This window comes from Panthera onca, chromosome A1, assembly GCF_046562875.1.
Source record: "Panthera onca isolate mPanOnc1 chromosome A1, mPanOnc1 haplotype 2, whole genome shotgun sequence".
NCBI lineage: Eukaryota > Metazoa > Chordata > Mammalia > Carnivora > Felidae > Panthera > Panthera onca.
This window is the reverse complement of record NC_138339.1, coordinates 105,148,845-105,162,754: the sequence shown is the minus strand read 5'-3', so window position 1 is coordinate 105,162,754 and position 13,910 is coordinate 105,148,845. Positions and strand designations below refer to the sequence as shown.

The 13,910-nt window shown below is 42.6% G+C and overlaps 1 long non-coding RNA gene across 2 annotated transcripts in view; it reads left to right on the top strand.

Annotated features, from left to right (window-relative positions):
• The first annotated feature begins 776 nt into the window (after window positions 1-776).
• The window catches only part of LOC132681315 (uncharacterized), a 234,699-nt gene continuing 221,565 nt past the window's right edge, over window positions 777-13,910 (top strand). The window contains exons 1-2 of one of the 2 annotated variants that reach the window (XR_013556590.2): window positions 777-915; window positions 2,010-2,128. This is a non-coding gene — a long non-coding RNA (uncharacterized LOC132681315). Of the gene's footprint in view, window positions 1,082-2,009; window positions 2,129-13,910 lie in introns of both variants that reach the window. The other variant, XR_009611003.3, reaches the window with a different exon arrangement.

The following is a 13,910-nucleotide window of genomic DNA, read 5'->3' as shown; positions in this document are numbered from 1 at the left end:
TTGCTATGAGCTGACTTCTTGGAGGAGACGGGTCTTGAAGGATGACTAGGGAGGTAGGAAGAGGGTGTCTCTGGACAGAGAGAGAAAGATAGGCAGACACCCAGGTGAGAGAGAGATTAGGGTACGACCAGGAAGTTGGTAGAAAGTTCATTGTTGTTCTCGAGGAAGTGTGTCTATAAGATAACACGTGGTGTCGTCTGGAGGTTTGGTCAGTATACATTTCTCAGCATACCACTGAAGATGAAGTTTGGAAGATTGGACAAAGACCAGATCATGAAGATTTTGTAGCTCACACTTAAGAGGCTGAGCGTTATCCTGAAAGCTGTGGAGAACCACTGAACCTTTTAGAGAAATGACACACTCAAATTTACATTTCAAGGAGGAACTCAGAGAATAGCTTCAAGGGGCAAGACTGCCAGAAGGGATACCAATGTGGTGACAGCTACAGTGATTCTGGGTAGAGATGTCAAGGGTGCTGGGATTTAGGGGTGGACATGTTCAGGAGATCTGAAGAGCGTAAAACATCAACGGGACCTGTGGCCAAATTGGACACGTTAGGTGATGGACGGGGGAGGAGTGAACATTTATGGCATGGGCACCTGTGGGGATGACAGAGATTTCTATCTAGGTAGAGGGTATAGAAAGTTAAGTAGGTTTGAGGGGGTGAGGATTATGAGGAGAGCTGTCTGAACGTGTTTTATGTCACACTTGGCATTTATTATATTTGGTTGTATTTTTTCCTCATCTTTTCATGTGCTGTGTTGTCTCCCCAGGTGGACTCTGATCCTTCTGAGGTCTTGGACTGCATTAACCAACCTGGGGATGCCCTGGAGCCTTTAACTCGTTACCACCCCTTGCAAGTTCACCTCACCACACGCGGCTATGTGAAGCCCCAAGCTAAAGCTGCCAGCAGCTGTAAGCAATATGGTCTGCGTCGTTGCTCATGGCAGGAAGTTTGAGCTGGGACACAGTTTCATTCCGTAGATGTATTTCTCCTCTGAGGGAAGCCTAACACCCGAGCTGACCTTGCCCCCTTCTGAAAGGGAGGACCATATCTCACAGTGGCAACAGGAGGCTGCAGGTCAGTGGGGTGATGACCGGGCCCTCAGAGACCCTGCTCTCTCTCTTTACAAAACCCCATAAATCCTTCCAAAGGGAGTAATTCCCTCAGGATCAAGAGAGTCCTCCACATTCCTAAAATCAGTGAAGGCAAAATGTACAGGGATTTCTGAGAAAAGTAAATGTGGTGTGAGCATGATCCCTGGGTGTTACTGTGCTGCAGAGAAGGCCCCCCCCTCCCCCCCCCCCGAATGGTGTTCTTTGCTCTCAAGTTAACTCACGCACTGGACTTGGTCCAAGTACATTTTGTTTCTTGATTTCTAGCCAGGCTTCTCTCAGTTGTGGTGCATTCTCCTCTTTGCTCCCCTCCCTCCCCCGCCCCCCTTCTCTCTTTTTATAATTATTTCAGCTTTTCCATGTGACTGAACTGATACAGAGGAAAACCCACCAGCTTAGGTAGGGCTTCCACCCGAGTGGGGCCAGAGGGACTCTGTGAACGGCCGGCCCCTCACTCAGCAATGGCCTGCATGGCAAGGTATGTCTAAGAGCAGCTGAAGCAGAAAGCGTTTGAACTCTGCCCCTGCCAAATGACTTCCAGATGTGTAAACTCCAGCCTCCCTCTGCTCTCTGACTGTAGCCCTGCCAACATACATCTGCAGATTTCTGGTGCACAGGAAACATGAAAGAGTATCTTCTACAACATCTGTTCTCTTTCCCCAGCTCCCCACTCTGTCTTCTCGGACTTTGCCCTATATTTCATCTCCTCCTAAACAAAGTCATTAAGGAATCACTGCACAACTCGCCTTGGCCCATAGATGCCATCTCCCCCCTTCTCCCCCCAGAGCCTGTTCTTGGCTCTCTGGACGTTTGGCCAAAGCAACACTAGAATCATTAAAGACACGTATTGACTTGCTGCAGGAGACAAAAACCAAGTTTTCTCTCCTGGGCAGGTGCCACTCCATAAGCTGTAAAGGGAGATTTTGGCCACAAGGAGGACCGAGCAGAGACCTGAAGATGAAAACACTGGTCTCCATGAAGAGTGTGCCTGCTTGCACACCCTTGGGAGAAGGTGAGGTCTTCAGGAAGAACTTTTTTCTATGGGCATTCAGTTTCTTGGAACAAACCAAGCAGGCTTCTCTAAACTTGGAAGCATTTATGTGCAGAATGGGTTCTTTGCCTCTCCCCCAGCCCCTGGGGTATGGCACCTATCAGGCTAAGAGCATAGAAGAGGACCAGTTCTTAAAGTAACTCAAAGGGGGATGAAAAAAATCAGAAACACTTTTAGCAAAATGGAGCAGGAGATTTTTATGGAGGCATTTACTCTCATTAAGAAAATCATTTGACTGCTGTGTAAATAAATGCTTGACCTTCATTCTGCCCTTCATCCATATGGACCTAACACTCTCTCCAGGCCCATCCCCGGGGACATGGAATGGAGCCAAGTGACCAAATCTGGGACAGGGAACTAGGGTGCACTACAAAAGGGAGCAGAGAGTTGAAGGGGCCTTTGGGCTCCAGGGCCCGAGAAAGGAGCAGTTGTAGGTGAGAGGTCCTTGCTGCCCCAGGTCCCGTGTCATAGGCATGCAGGTCCACCTGGGAGCCTGTGGGGATTGCAGAGGTTAAGGAGATCTGCTCCTGATTATGCACCCAGGGTGAGCCTCCCAGGAGGCTCCAGCGGTGACTTCCTGGACCTGGATAAGACCGCCCTGCCCTGTAATCTGAAGGGCAGAGTGGAGAGTGGGTAAGATGTACGTCCTGCTGTAATAGTCCCGAGCATCTCCGTCTCTGGCTCTCGGATGGAGCCCTAATATTTGGCTGGATTTTGCTACAGTAGCCTCCCTATTTGAAACAAACAAATAAACAAACAAATAACCAGTCAATACAAACCACACATCGGTCTCATACTTCAAGTAGAACTTGTTGCAGAAAAACAAGTGGAAGAGATAAAGCTCTCCCTCCATCTGTGTCTTTCCATGCAACTTCCCCAGAGACACTGGATTACCTCAGTAGTTAGAGTACTCCTTCCTAAAGAAGAGCAGAATCTGTAAACTCTTTCATATAAGGATGGATGGGTAAAAAGGGTAAACAAGCCTTTTTCTGCCTGAGAACTGATCTTCGTTTAACTGTGTAGCTCTATTATTTGGGCAACCTCTTTGGGAATGCAAACTATACCATATTGCTGAGGATAAAAAAGATCCCTGACTGGACTGGGGAGCTGTATCTGGAGTGGGTGGAATTATAAAGAACCACAAATTTCTGCTAAGGACACCATGCTTTAGGCTTTCCTAAGTGTGGTGACATTTGTGATAGGCACCCTGTAGGGAAGTTGGAAGCTATGCCTGGGACTTGTTACAGGAGATAATGGCCCCTTTGAGGAGTGAGGATTTTAAGTCAGGTTAGCTCCCATACTTGCCCACTGTGGATCTCATCCCTTGTGCCTGAGCTGTCCCTGGGGAGAAGTCAGTGGTGAATGGCTGTGTGGGCTGATATATGGGCTTTCAGTGAAGGAAACCACTGATGCTGTCCTGCTACTTGACCTGTGGTCCTGCCTCACATCCTTCTGGGTACACCACTTGTGGCCTGTGATCGTCTTGTGAGTGAGAGTGTCTAGTTGAGGCTAAGAAAATGATCTTGGGTGGTTTGGAGAGTATAACTCGTTGCCTGTTAAATTGTCTCCTGTCTCCTTTGCAAAGATAGACTAGTGGGTGGAAGACATACTTAGGGGGCCAGAAACCTGCAGAACGTGCCTCAGATCACACTCAGAGGACATACTCTGTCTTTAGGACTTTCAGCCTCACCTCAAATGATGCCCAGGAAGAAAATGGTTGTTATCTGATTTTGCTTTGCATGTACCTATCACCCAAAGCTGTTGGAACTATAAATGTCACAATGACCTCCCACCTGGCCCCTATTATAAAGGCTCTAACTTCAGAACTCGGGGAACAGGTGTGAAAGTTTCCATCTTCTAAGTTTATCTATTCCAATTATAAACTCAGTTAGTAGAGAAATAACTAATGATTCTACTGTGAGATGCATATGGACCAGAATTTCATTTGTCACCTATTCTCTGTACTTTTCTCTAACCAGAGAACAGTAGCAAATGACATTTATGATTTCTTGGTAGCAGTGTAAGGTCAAGACATCTCTGTATTTCCCTATCTTCCATACAGTTGCCCTGGTAAACAGCCACAGGTCACTTTGGGGAAGGAGGGAAGCAATGTTTATTGTATATATTTGTAATAGGCTTGTGGGGCTTTTCTTCAAGGAAGACTGCTTCTCCTTCATTCAACATAGACATACCTTAGACATACCTTGCCATGGGCTTACTTAGCCCATATGTGTATGTGTCTGTCTGTGTCTCCTTTAAAAATTAAAAAAAAAAATTTATTTATGAGAGAGAGACTGTGAGCTGGGGAAGGACAGAGAGAGAGGGAGACAACAGAATCTGAAGCAGGCTCCAGGCTCTGAGCCGTCATCACAGAGCCCCACGCGGGGCTTGAACCCACAAACAGTGAGATCATGACCTGAGTCGAAGTGGGATGCCTAACCAACTGAGCTACCCAAGCACCCCTGTCTGTCTGTCTGTGTCTCCTTGACCTCCCTCCCCCATTGCTTGACTTCATGTAATTGATTGACTAACCTTTCAATTTCAAATATAATCTATTGATGTGTCATCGATGAGTAGAATTAGCCCAAATGGTATGTTTAACTTCACTACTCGACTAGGGTACCAAAAGAACATGTGATGTGGTAGAGGGAAGAAAACATGGTGGTTTGAGTGAATACCTTTGTGATTGCTAACACATTTGGCAGGTTGAAATGTTTATGTTGTCAGGCAGTTAACTCCTGAGAATCAACATGGTTGGATTATGAAGCCATTGAGATGTATAGCCCCTGTGTAAACAATCATCTCCAGCACTTATGTTACCATGGAGGAATGCAGGCCCAGTGTTACCATTACAGGTTTTCAAGATAAACTGAGGGTTCATTTCTGGGTTTTCTATTCTGTTGTATTGATCTGTGTGCCTATTTTTATGGCAGTACAATTATGTCTTGATCACTACAGACAGCCTAGGAAGCCATATGGAGGTTCCTCCTAAAGTTAAAAAAAGAATGATCCAGCAATGCACTACTAGGTATTTACCTAAAGAATACAAAAATACAAATTCAAAGGTATCCATGCACCCTGGTGTTGATAGCTTTGTCAACAATAGCCAAATTATGGAAAGAATCCAGATGTTCATTGACTAAGGAATGGATAAAGAAGATGTGGTATGTATATACAATGGAATATTACTCGGCCAGCAAAAAGAATGAAATCTTGCCATTCATAATGGTGTGGATGGAGCTAGAGAGTATTAATCTAAGCAAAATAAGTCAGAGAAAGGCAAATACCATATGATTTTACTCATAGGTGGAATTTAAGAAATTAAAAAAATGATCGTAGGGGAATAAAAGAGTGAGGCAAACCAAGAAACAGACTCCTAACCATAGAGAATAAACTGATGGTTATGAGAGGAGGTGGGTAGCCAGGGGAGGGATGGGTGAAATAGGTGATTAGGAGTGCGCTTGTTGTGATGAGCTCCCGGTGTGGTATGTAAGTGATGGATCACTACATTGTATACCTGAAACACTGTATGTTAACTAACTGGAATTGAAATAAAAACTGAAAAAAAATTTAATTGTGGCTCCTTAAACACACACATACAATTACCACCCCCCCCCCCCCCCAAAAAAAAAAAATGTCTTTGGGCCAGCTTTGTTCTGCAGGCTGCCAGTTTGGGGCTATTGGCATATATAGAAGAAGGGGAAGATGAATCAGCCTTTACTGAGCACCTACAGGCCATTGTTTTTGACCTCATCCTGGGATAAATGTATTGTCAATGTAATTTTCTTTATGAAGAAACTGAAACTCAGGAAGGTTAAGTAACCTAAGGTTGAACAAGAAAATTGTGGCAGATTCAGGTAGAAGTCTTCAGATGCCTGAACCTTGACTCTTTCCACCCTATCAAGCCAAAGTCACTGCTCTCCATGGTGTGAATGAGCTTTCAGTTTTCTTCAGAAAGTTTCCGAGCTAAAATTGAAGTATGATTGAAGTGACTCTTTTCCTCTCAACTTGGCTACCCAGTGGTGTAAACAAGACAGAGTGACGTTTGCAGTTGTTGGGGAAGCATCCTTGGTGTGGCTCCTTGGGGAGTGCTCCATGGTGTCTCATCCTTGTGTGCACAGTAGCTTCCTTTCAACTGCAAGTGCACCCCACACAAACTCTTCACTTCTGCTTTCCCCCACACTGGCTTGAACACCCCTGTTAAGAAACATTATGGGGGTGAAGGAATTTCAAATGAGGATAACATTAGGTTGGGAGCCCAGGATAGATGAACTTTTCTGCCTTGTGTCTTACAACCTGGCAGTGCCTATGATCTTGTTTGGTATGCTCTCTGTCCATAGGCCTGCTCCGCAATTTGCTCCCCCAGGACAGTGAGATTGTGTGAATGGGAGGTTTGTGAAGTGGTGTGAATGGGGCTCTTAGAAATGAGGCCAAGAAGGCTTAGTTAGACACACAGGCAATCAGTCACACCAGCTGCTTGTCCCCTTCTAGTTTGTAACCTGAAGAGGCTTTTTTGTTATTATTCTTATCATTTATTCTAGCTGTTCTTTTATAAGTCTTTTCTTAATCACTTCAGTCTGCATTTCTCCCTATTCTTTTCTCTTACTTGGGGCTTTATTTATTTTTTTTTAATGAATCTTAAGAATTTAAAACTTGTATGTCTTATACCTGGTTGGTAGATTGAATTATGTTTTTCATGATCAAAACAACATTGCCTGAATTCTTCAGAGTCAAAATAAATCTGCCCCTACAAAATGGAAAATTACATAGTTAAGTGTTTTGATGGTCTTTGTGTCATTGAGAATTAATATAAGAGGATGGCAGAGTTAGTAATTTGGCAGGTAAAGTAACTTTGTCCTGATTTTGGAACAAGTAACAGGCTTGGGTACTTTTTTTTCATGCAGTTCTGGGCACACAGAAATGTATGACTTATATATTTCTATTCATTTTCAGTTTAACTGAAAAAAAAGAGCAAACATTGAGGATTAAACTAATAGAAATTGTTTATGAGATCTGCAAATTGGTTCTCAGAAAGCTAAACCAGGAGAGAAATCAAGCTATCAACAATTATTATTTTTAACCTTCTTTTTCTAGTTTTCAGTATCATTTTATAAAGTTAATTAGAACCTTGAATCATTTAGGAATTGCTTTTGACTGCTACTAATAGAGGCTCAAAATAACAGTGGCTTAAACAAAATAAGACCCCTTTTTCCCTTTTATGTAAAACAGAAGCAAGCAATTCAGGACGAGTACAGGGCTCCATGGTCATTAGGAAACCAGGCTTGGCTCCTTCTATCTTTTTGTTCCTCCACCCTTAGTCTGTGTCTTCTATGTTCAAGGTTACCTCACTGTCACTAGATGATTGTTGGAGCTCCATCCATCACTTTGGCTTGTAGACACGAGGAAGAAGGAAAGGAGGTGGGTAAAGGCACCCGTAATCAACTCTTTTCAACATCTTTCCCTGAAACCATCCTGAATAACTTCTCCTTAAATCTTACTGCCTGCCTATATCTGTAAGGGAGGTTTGTAAATGGGCACATCGTAGTGTTTAACTGTGTATGTGTCTTCGACTAAGGAAGAAGGGAGAATGGTTCTTGGGTGGGCAAATAGCAGGCTCTGATGCCACTTGGTGTGGTTCTGCTTCCATCGCTGTGCGGGCTCACCCCTGGGTGTGGTGGTGAGGGGCAGGGAACAACCCAAGCAACAGACTACCTTCGGGGAGGCCCTGAAGCTCAGAGGGAACTCACTTGTTTGGTAAGAGATGGTAAGGTGAGAAGGGGGTCTCACCCCAGGTCTGTCTGGCTTCAAAGAGTCTGAACTTGGAAGTTGGATGTTATGTTGCTACAGACCAGGTTGGCAAAGAAGGGGCAAAAATGGGGAGATATAGAGAAAAGAGGTGATAGAATTTTTTTAAAGCTTAGGTTAGTACATTGCCATAAAAATAGGAGACTTTCGTACCTTGCTTCTTTCAGTTAAAGTAATGCTTTTGAGATTCATCCATGTTGTTTTATGTATTGGTAGTTTTTTTTTTTTTTTCCTTATGTTAGAATAGTGTTCCACAATTAATCTACCTTCCAGTTGATATTCACTTGGGTTGTTTCTAGCTTTTGACAATTATTAATAAATATGCTGTAAGCATTTATAGTTTTTTTGTGTGAATGTATTTAAAATTTCTTTTTTTTGCCTAAGTACCTAGGAAATGGGTATTGATGAGTTGTATGGGGAATATAAATTTAACTTTCTAAGAAATTGTTGAAGAGTTTTCCAAAGTGGCTGTACCACTTACTAAGTTTACTGGCAATGTAAGACATTTCCAGGGGCTGTACATCCTTGCCAGCTCTTGGTAAGGCCAGGTTTTTGTTTTGTTTTGTTTCGTTTACATTCTAATAGGCATTTTGTGGTATTTCAATGTGACTTTCAGGTACATTTCCCTAATGACGAATGGTTTTAAGAGTCTTGGTATTTATTTGCCCTCCGTGTCTCTTTGATGAAGTATCTTCAAACCTTTTGCCCATTTTTAATTAAGGTTTGTTTTCTTACTGAGTTATGAGGGTTCTTTATGTACTCTGGATACCAGTCTATTATAAGGTAAGCATTTTGTGCATATTTTCTCACAGTATGTGGCAACTGTTTTATGCAGCAGAAACTTTTAATTTTGGTAATGTCTGGCCAGTTTCTTTTTTCTTTTTTTCATGCTTTTTGTCTCATATCAAAGAAATCTTTGTTTAACCTAATGTCTAGAAGATTTTCTGTGTTGTTTTCTTAGAAATTTTATGGAATTGGGATTTGTCACTTAGGTCTGTGATCTGTTGAGAGTCATTTTTTATAGGTGGTATGAGGTATGGATTGGGGTTCATTTTTTACATAACGATTTCCGAAAAGTTTCAGAATCATTTGTTGAGAATCCTTTCTTCCTACCTTGACACCTTTGTCAAAAATCAGTTGACCAAATATGTGTAGGTCTATTGCTGAACTTGATCCTATTCCCTTGAGTGCATTTATCCTTTTGCCAGTAACACAGTATCTTGGGCATTGTAGGTTTATAGGAAGTCTTGAAATTATACATGACAATTCTTTATTGTGAAATAGTAAAAATACACAAACAACACACACACAGATACATACATACATATGTACATACATACATATATGCATACATATTGGTCTCTGCCCCTGGATCCTAGCATACCGCTCCTAAAACCCTTGTAATTTTTTTATTAAGATGACTTATTGTCAGATTGGTTTCCATACAACACCCGCTGCTCATCTTAACAAGTGCCCTCCTCAATTCTCATCACCTCTTTTCCCTCTCCCCCACCCCCCAACCACCCTCAGTGTGTTTTCTGCATTCAAGAGCCTCTTGTGGTTTGCGTCCCTCCCTCTCTGTTTGTAACTATTTTTTCCCCTTCCTTCCCCCATGGTCTTCTGTTAAGTTTCTCAAGATCCACATATGAGTGAAAACATACGATATCTGTCCTTCTCTGACTGACTTACTTTATTCAGCATAATACCTTCCAGTTCCATCCACGTTACTGCAAATGGCAGGATTTCATTCTTTCTCATTGCCGAGTGAGTAGTATTCCATTGCATATATAAACCACATCTTCCTTATCCATTCATTAGTTGATAGACATTTAGGCTCTTTCCATAATTTGGCTATTGTTGAAAGTGCTGCTGTAAACATTGGGGTACATGTGCCCTGTACATTAGCACTCCTGTATCCCTTGAAACCCTTATAATTTTGTAAGTGATAAGAGCATCTTTTGTAAATGAAAAGTAGCATCTTTTGTTCTAATATTTGGTCTTTAACCCTGGTTCCAGACCTGAGCCCCTAAATCCCTTGTAATTTCCTAGGAGTATCTTTTGTTCTGATGAGGCAACTCTGGGTAGGCTCCTGGATTGGGTCTGGTCACCAGAAAGACCAAGTCATGATCAGAAGCTTGGAATTTTCTATTCCACCCCTTAGTCTTCAGACAGGGGAGAGGGGCTGGAAATAGAGTTAATGATCCATCATGCCGTCGAGATACAGCCTCCATAAAAATCCCCTGCTGCGAGAGTAGTGCACCTGGACAGGGTATGCAGTTCCACACCCCTTCCTGCACACCTTGTCCTGTGTATGTCTTCATCTGGATGTTCTTTTGTATCGTTTATCATATTATTTTATTTTTATTTGTTTATTGGTTAAGTTGATTTGAGAGAGATAGGGAGAGGGAGGAGGGAGGGAGGGGAGGGGAAGGGGCAGAAAAAGAGGGTGAGAGAGAATTCCAAGCAGGCTCTGTGTCTTCAGCACAAAGTCCAAGGGAGGCCTCCATCCCATGAACCGTGAGATCCTGACCTGAGCCAAAATCAAGAGTCCGATGCTTAACCAACTGAGATACCCCGGTGCCCCTAGAAACTGTGTTTAAATATACTTGATACATTTTGCCTCATAGTCCTTCTCATACCATCTATATAAAGAGTTTGTACTTTTTCAGTAAAAGGTGAGGAAATCAAAGTTTAGATGAATGAAGTAGCTTGTCCAAAATAATGCTGTAAGGAGGGACTTGAAGCAGGCATGGTGGGGGGCAGCTTCACCTGACCACGGGCTTCGGACCTCACTGGTCTCTTGATGTGTCAAGTCTGGGTGAGGCCTGGTGTAGCTTTCCCCATAATACCTCTTTTCTGGCACTCAGTGGCATGGGAAAAGGTCCCACCCAGTGTGGGCAGAGTTGTAAAGTAGATGGTGGAATCTTTTCATTTTGTACTTGGCTTGTAGACCTGGAAGGTTAAGCTCCCTTAGGTTGACTGAGCAGTATCTATGGGCTGGTAGAGCTTGCAGCTAAGAATCCTATGAAGTACTTAGTAGAGGACCCACACCCCCAACCCATACATACTTTAGGTCACAGGAGGGATAGAGAGCCAGGGGCACAAAGTGGTGGAAAGGGAAGAATGAAGTAGCGAAAAGGCAAGCAGCACATCAGTGGGTGGAGAAGGGACTAGTGAGGGGGTGTGTCTGAGAGACAAGAGCTTTGAGTAGTCTCCTCTCAGGTGTCTCTTACACAGAATGTGTAGCCTGGAGGCCTAGGAGCATGAGTATCTTTCTGGGAGTCATCGCCCGGGGAAAGTCTGGGGTTTAGGGAACAGTGGCTGCAGAGCGGGGCCTCTCTGGGGCTTGGAAAAGCTGAGTAGGGTAGAGCTGTTCAAGGAGGCTCCTTCTGTTTTTCCACTTGCTGTTCCCTGTACTTTTTTCTGAACACTGACTTGATGGTGTCCATAGGGTATGCGCGGTTCAGACTCAGGAAAGCCTAGGGATCGTATAGCTTCCCTTTCCTGGCTCATCCCGCTGACTGTCTCTGATTGCATTTCCATGGCCCATGTTCTGGGCTGGCCTGGAGGCAGGCAGGGGACTGACTCCCTCCTCCCGCTCTCTCTGCCCTAACAGTGCCCATCCCGCAATCACTGCTTATTACCCACGGCCCGGGAGGTAAAGCCTCTCATCCGAATGTCATCTCTGCCGTTTCTTATCACAGAACATCCTTATCGCCACAATTTCACTTGCTGGGAATTGTTGGTACTCAAGATCCTAGTGGTCAGCCCCAGCCACCGTTCTGATTTCAGTGGGAAAAAGGGACTATTTCCTGATCACAGGAAGATTTGAAAATAAAGAAAAGAATAAAGGGAAATAAAAGTCACCTATAACATGCCACCCAAACATCACTACTGCTAACATTTTGTTGTATTTCTTTGTCCCTTATTTTTAAAAATGCAGTCTACACTCAAGGTTTGTATCCTATTTTGTCAGTTAATATTTTATCAAGAGCTTTTTTATTCTGTCTTTAAACATCATTTGCAGATAAATTATTAATGGCTACAGACTACTGTATTATATGGATGCAGAAGTTGGCCCACCGTTGTTGGACATTGGATTGCATGTAGGAAAGGTTCCTAGAGTTGGGGTATGGGGGAAAATTGGGATGTTTTAAAGACTTGTATACACTGCTGAATTCTTTTACAGAGAGGGTCACTGTGTGTGCTGGAAGCAGAAGTACCTGGGATTGCACATCTAACCATACAAGCAAAGTGTTTGTATTTTTATCCTTGCCAATTACACAGGTAACAACAATTCCTTGAATCAATCAATTCATTAATCAATCAATGAGTGTTTATGAGTTTCAGCTCTGTCACTTACTATTAATATGTCCTTTGACATTCCAGCCCCTTTTCTGTAATGGCACAATGGGGAATTTAATAGCACTTCCAGAAAACATGTAGAGTCGTAACAGCTTCTTTGCTTTCATTTCAAGGCACTTCTGATGATTAAATGAAATAAGTAATGTAAAAATATTTTGTAAACCTTCCAAGCGTATCAAGACCTGCTGTATGGCCAGTAATATTTGAGGCCCTGGAGGGAGGAGTGATGTGAGGAATAAATGGAACAGAATTCTTATAAGTGAAGAACTTTAAAAATTGGTGCTATTCTACATGTGGCATCATTACAGCAGCCATGTGTCCAGGGTTTCCTGGAACTGTCTTCCTTTTCCGTGCAGATTCCACCTGTCAGATGCATTGTCTTGATTTTTGGTTCACAAACAGACATAATGCCTGTTTTATAGGAAAGTTCATAAGGTTCATTGAGGTTAATGGGTTTAGGTATATCTGTAATTATGTTAACATTTTTTTAGTTTTGAAAGATGAGAAAGGCTAGTTGTTTGAACATGGTACTTTTTTCACTTCTGGTAAGCTTGACACATAGGGTGTGTGTATGTGTGTGTGTGTGAGAGAGAATATATATGTATATATATATCATATATATTTACATATATACAGTAAATTTTTTCTAAGTACATTTATTTTGAGAGAAGAGAAAGCACACATGCAAGTGGGGGGAGGAGCAGAGAGAGAGAAGAGAGAGAATCCCAAGCAGGCTCTGTGTGCTGTCAGCACTCAAAACCCAATGTGGGGCTCGAACCCACAAACTGTGAGATCATGACCTGAGCCAAAATCAAGAGTCAAGCGCTTAATCAACCGAACCACCCAGGGGCCTCTACATACCTATTTTTAATTGGTAAAATCTTCTCTCTCCTTTCAGGAATAGTATTTACATGATCAGTTTCATTTCTCCCTCCTTTGATATAAAGTTGATTTTGAATCAACTAAACACAAAGGAGTGCCTTGCCTCAGATAAGCTCGTTTGCCCTTCCTTTCTTTCTTTCTTTCTTTCTTTCTTTCTTTCTTTTCTTTTCTTTTCTTTTCTTTTCTTTTCTTTTCTTTTCTTTTCTTTCTTTCTCTTTATTTTGTAAAGTATACTTTCCGGAAACTTGATCCAGCCAAGCAAAAAATTTCAATCCTAGCCAAAAGTTTGTTCTCAATTATAAATTGATACTATCCTATAGTCTTGTCCCCAAAGGAATACTTTTTGCTGAAGATAAAGATTCTGTTAAAGAAAGCATTTTCACAAGGAAAATATAACGATATTGTTTATATAGTGTTTTGAGTGGGGCAGCACGTTTAGCCCATTGGCGTCCACACACGCAGGGATCCTGAAAGAGGAACATGTGTTATTCCCGGTGATTACTATGTCAGCTGCAATCCTGTGCTTTCTCTCATGCAGAACCATAGGGTTAATGGATTTTGATAGGCAATGTGTGCCCTGCGTCTTATCATACGTAAGAGTTTAAATGAGTGCTTCATTAAAAACACACTACTTGTGTGGCAAATTATTCTTGGTCTTTTCTGACCTAAACAGTAAGCAGAAACCTCCTAA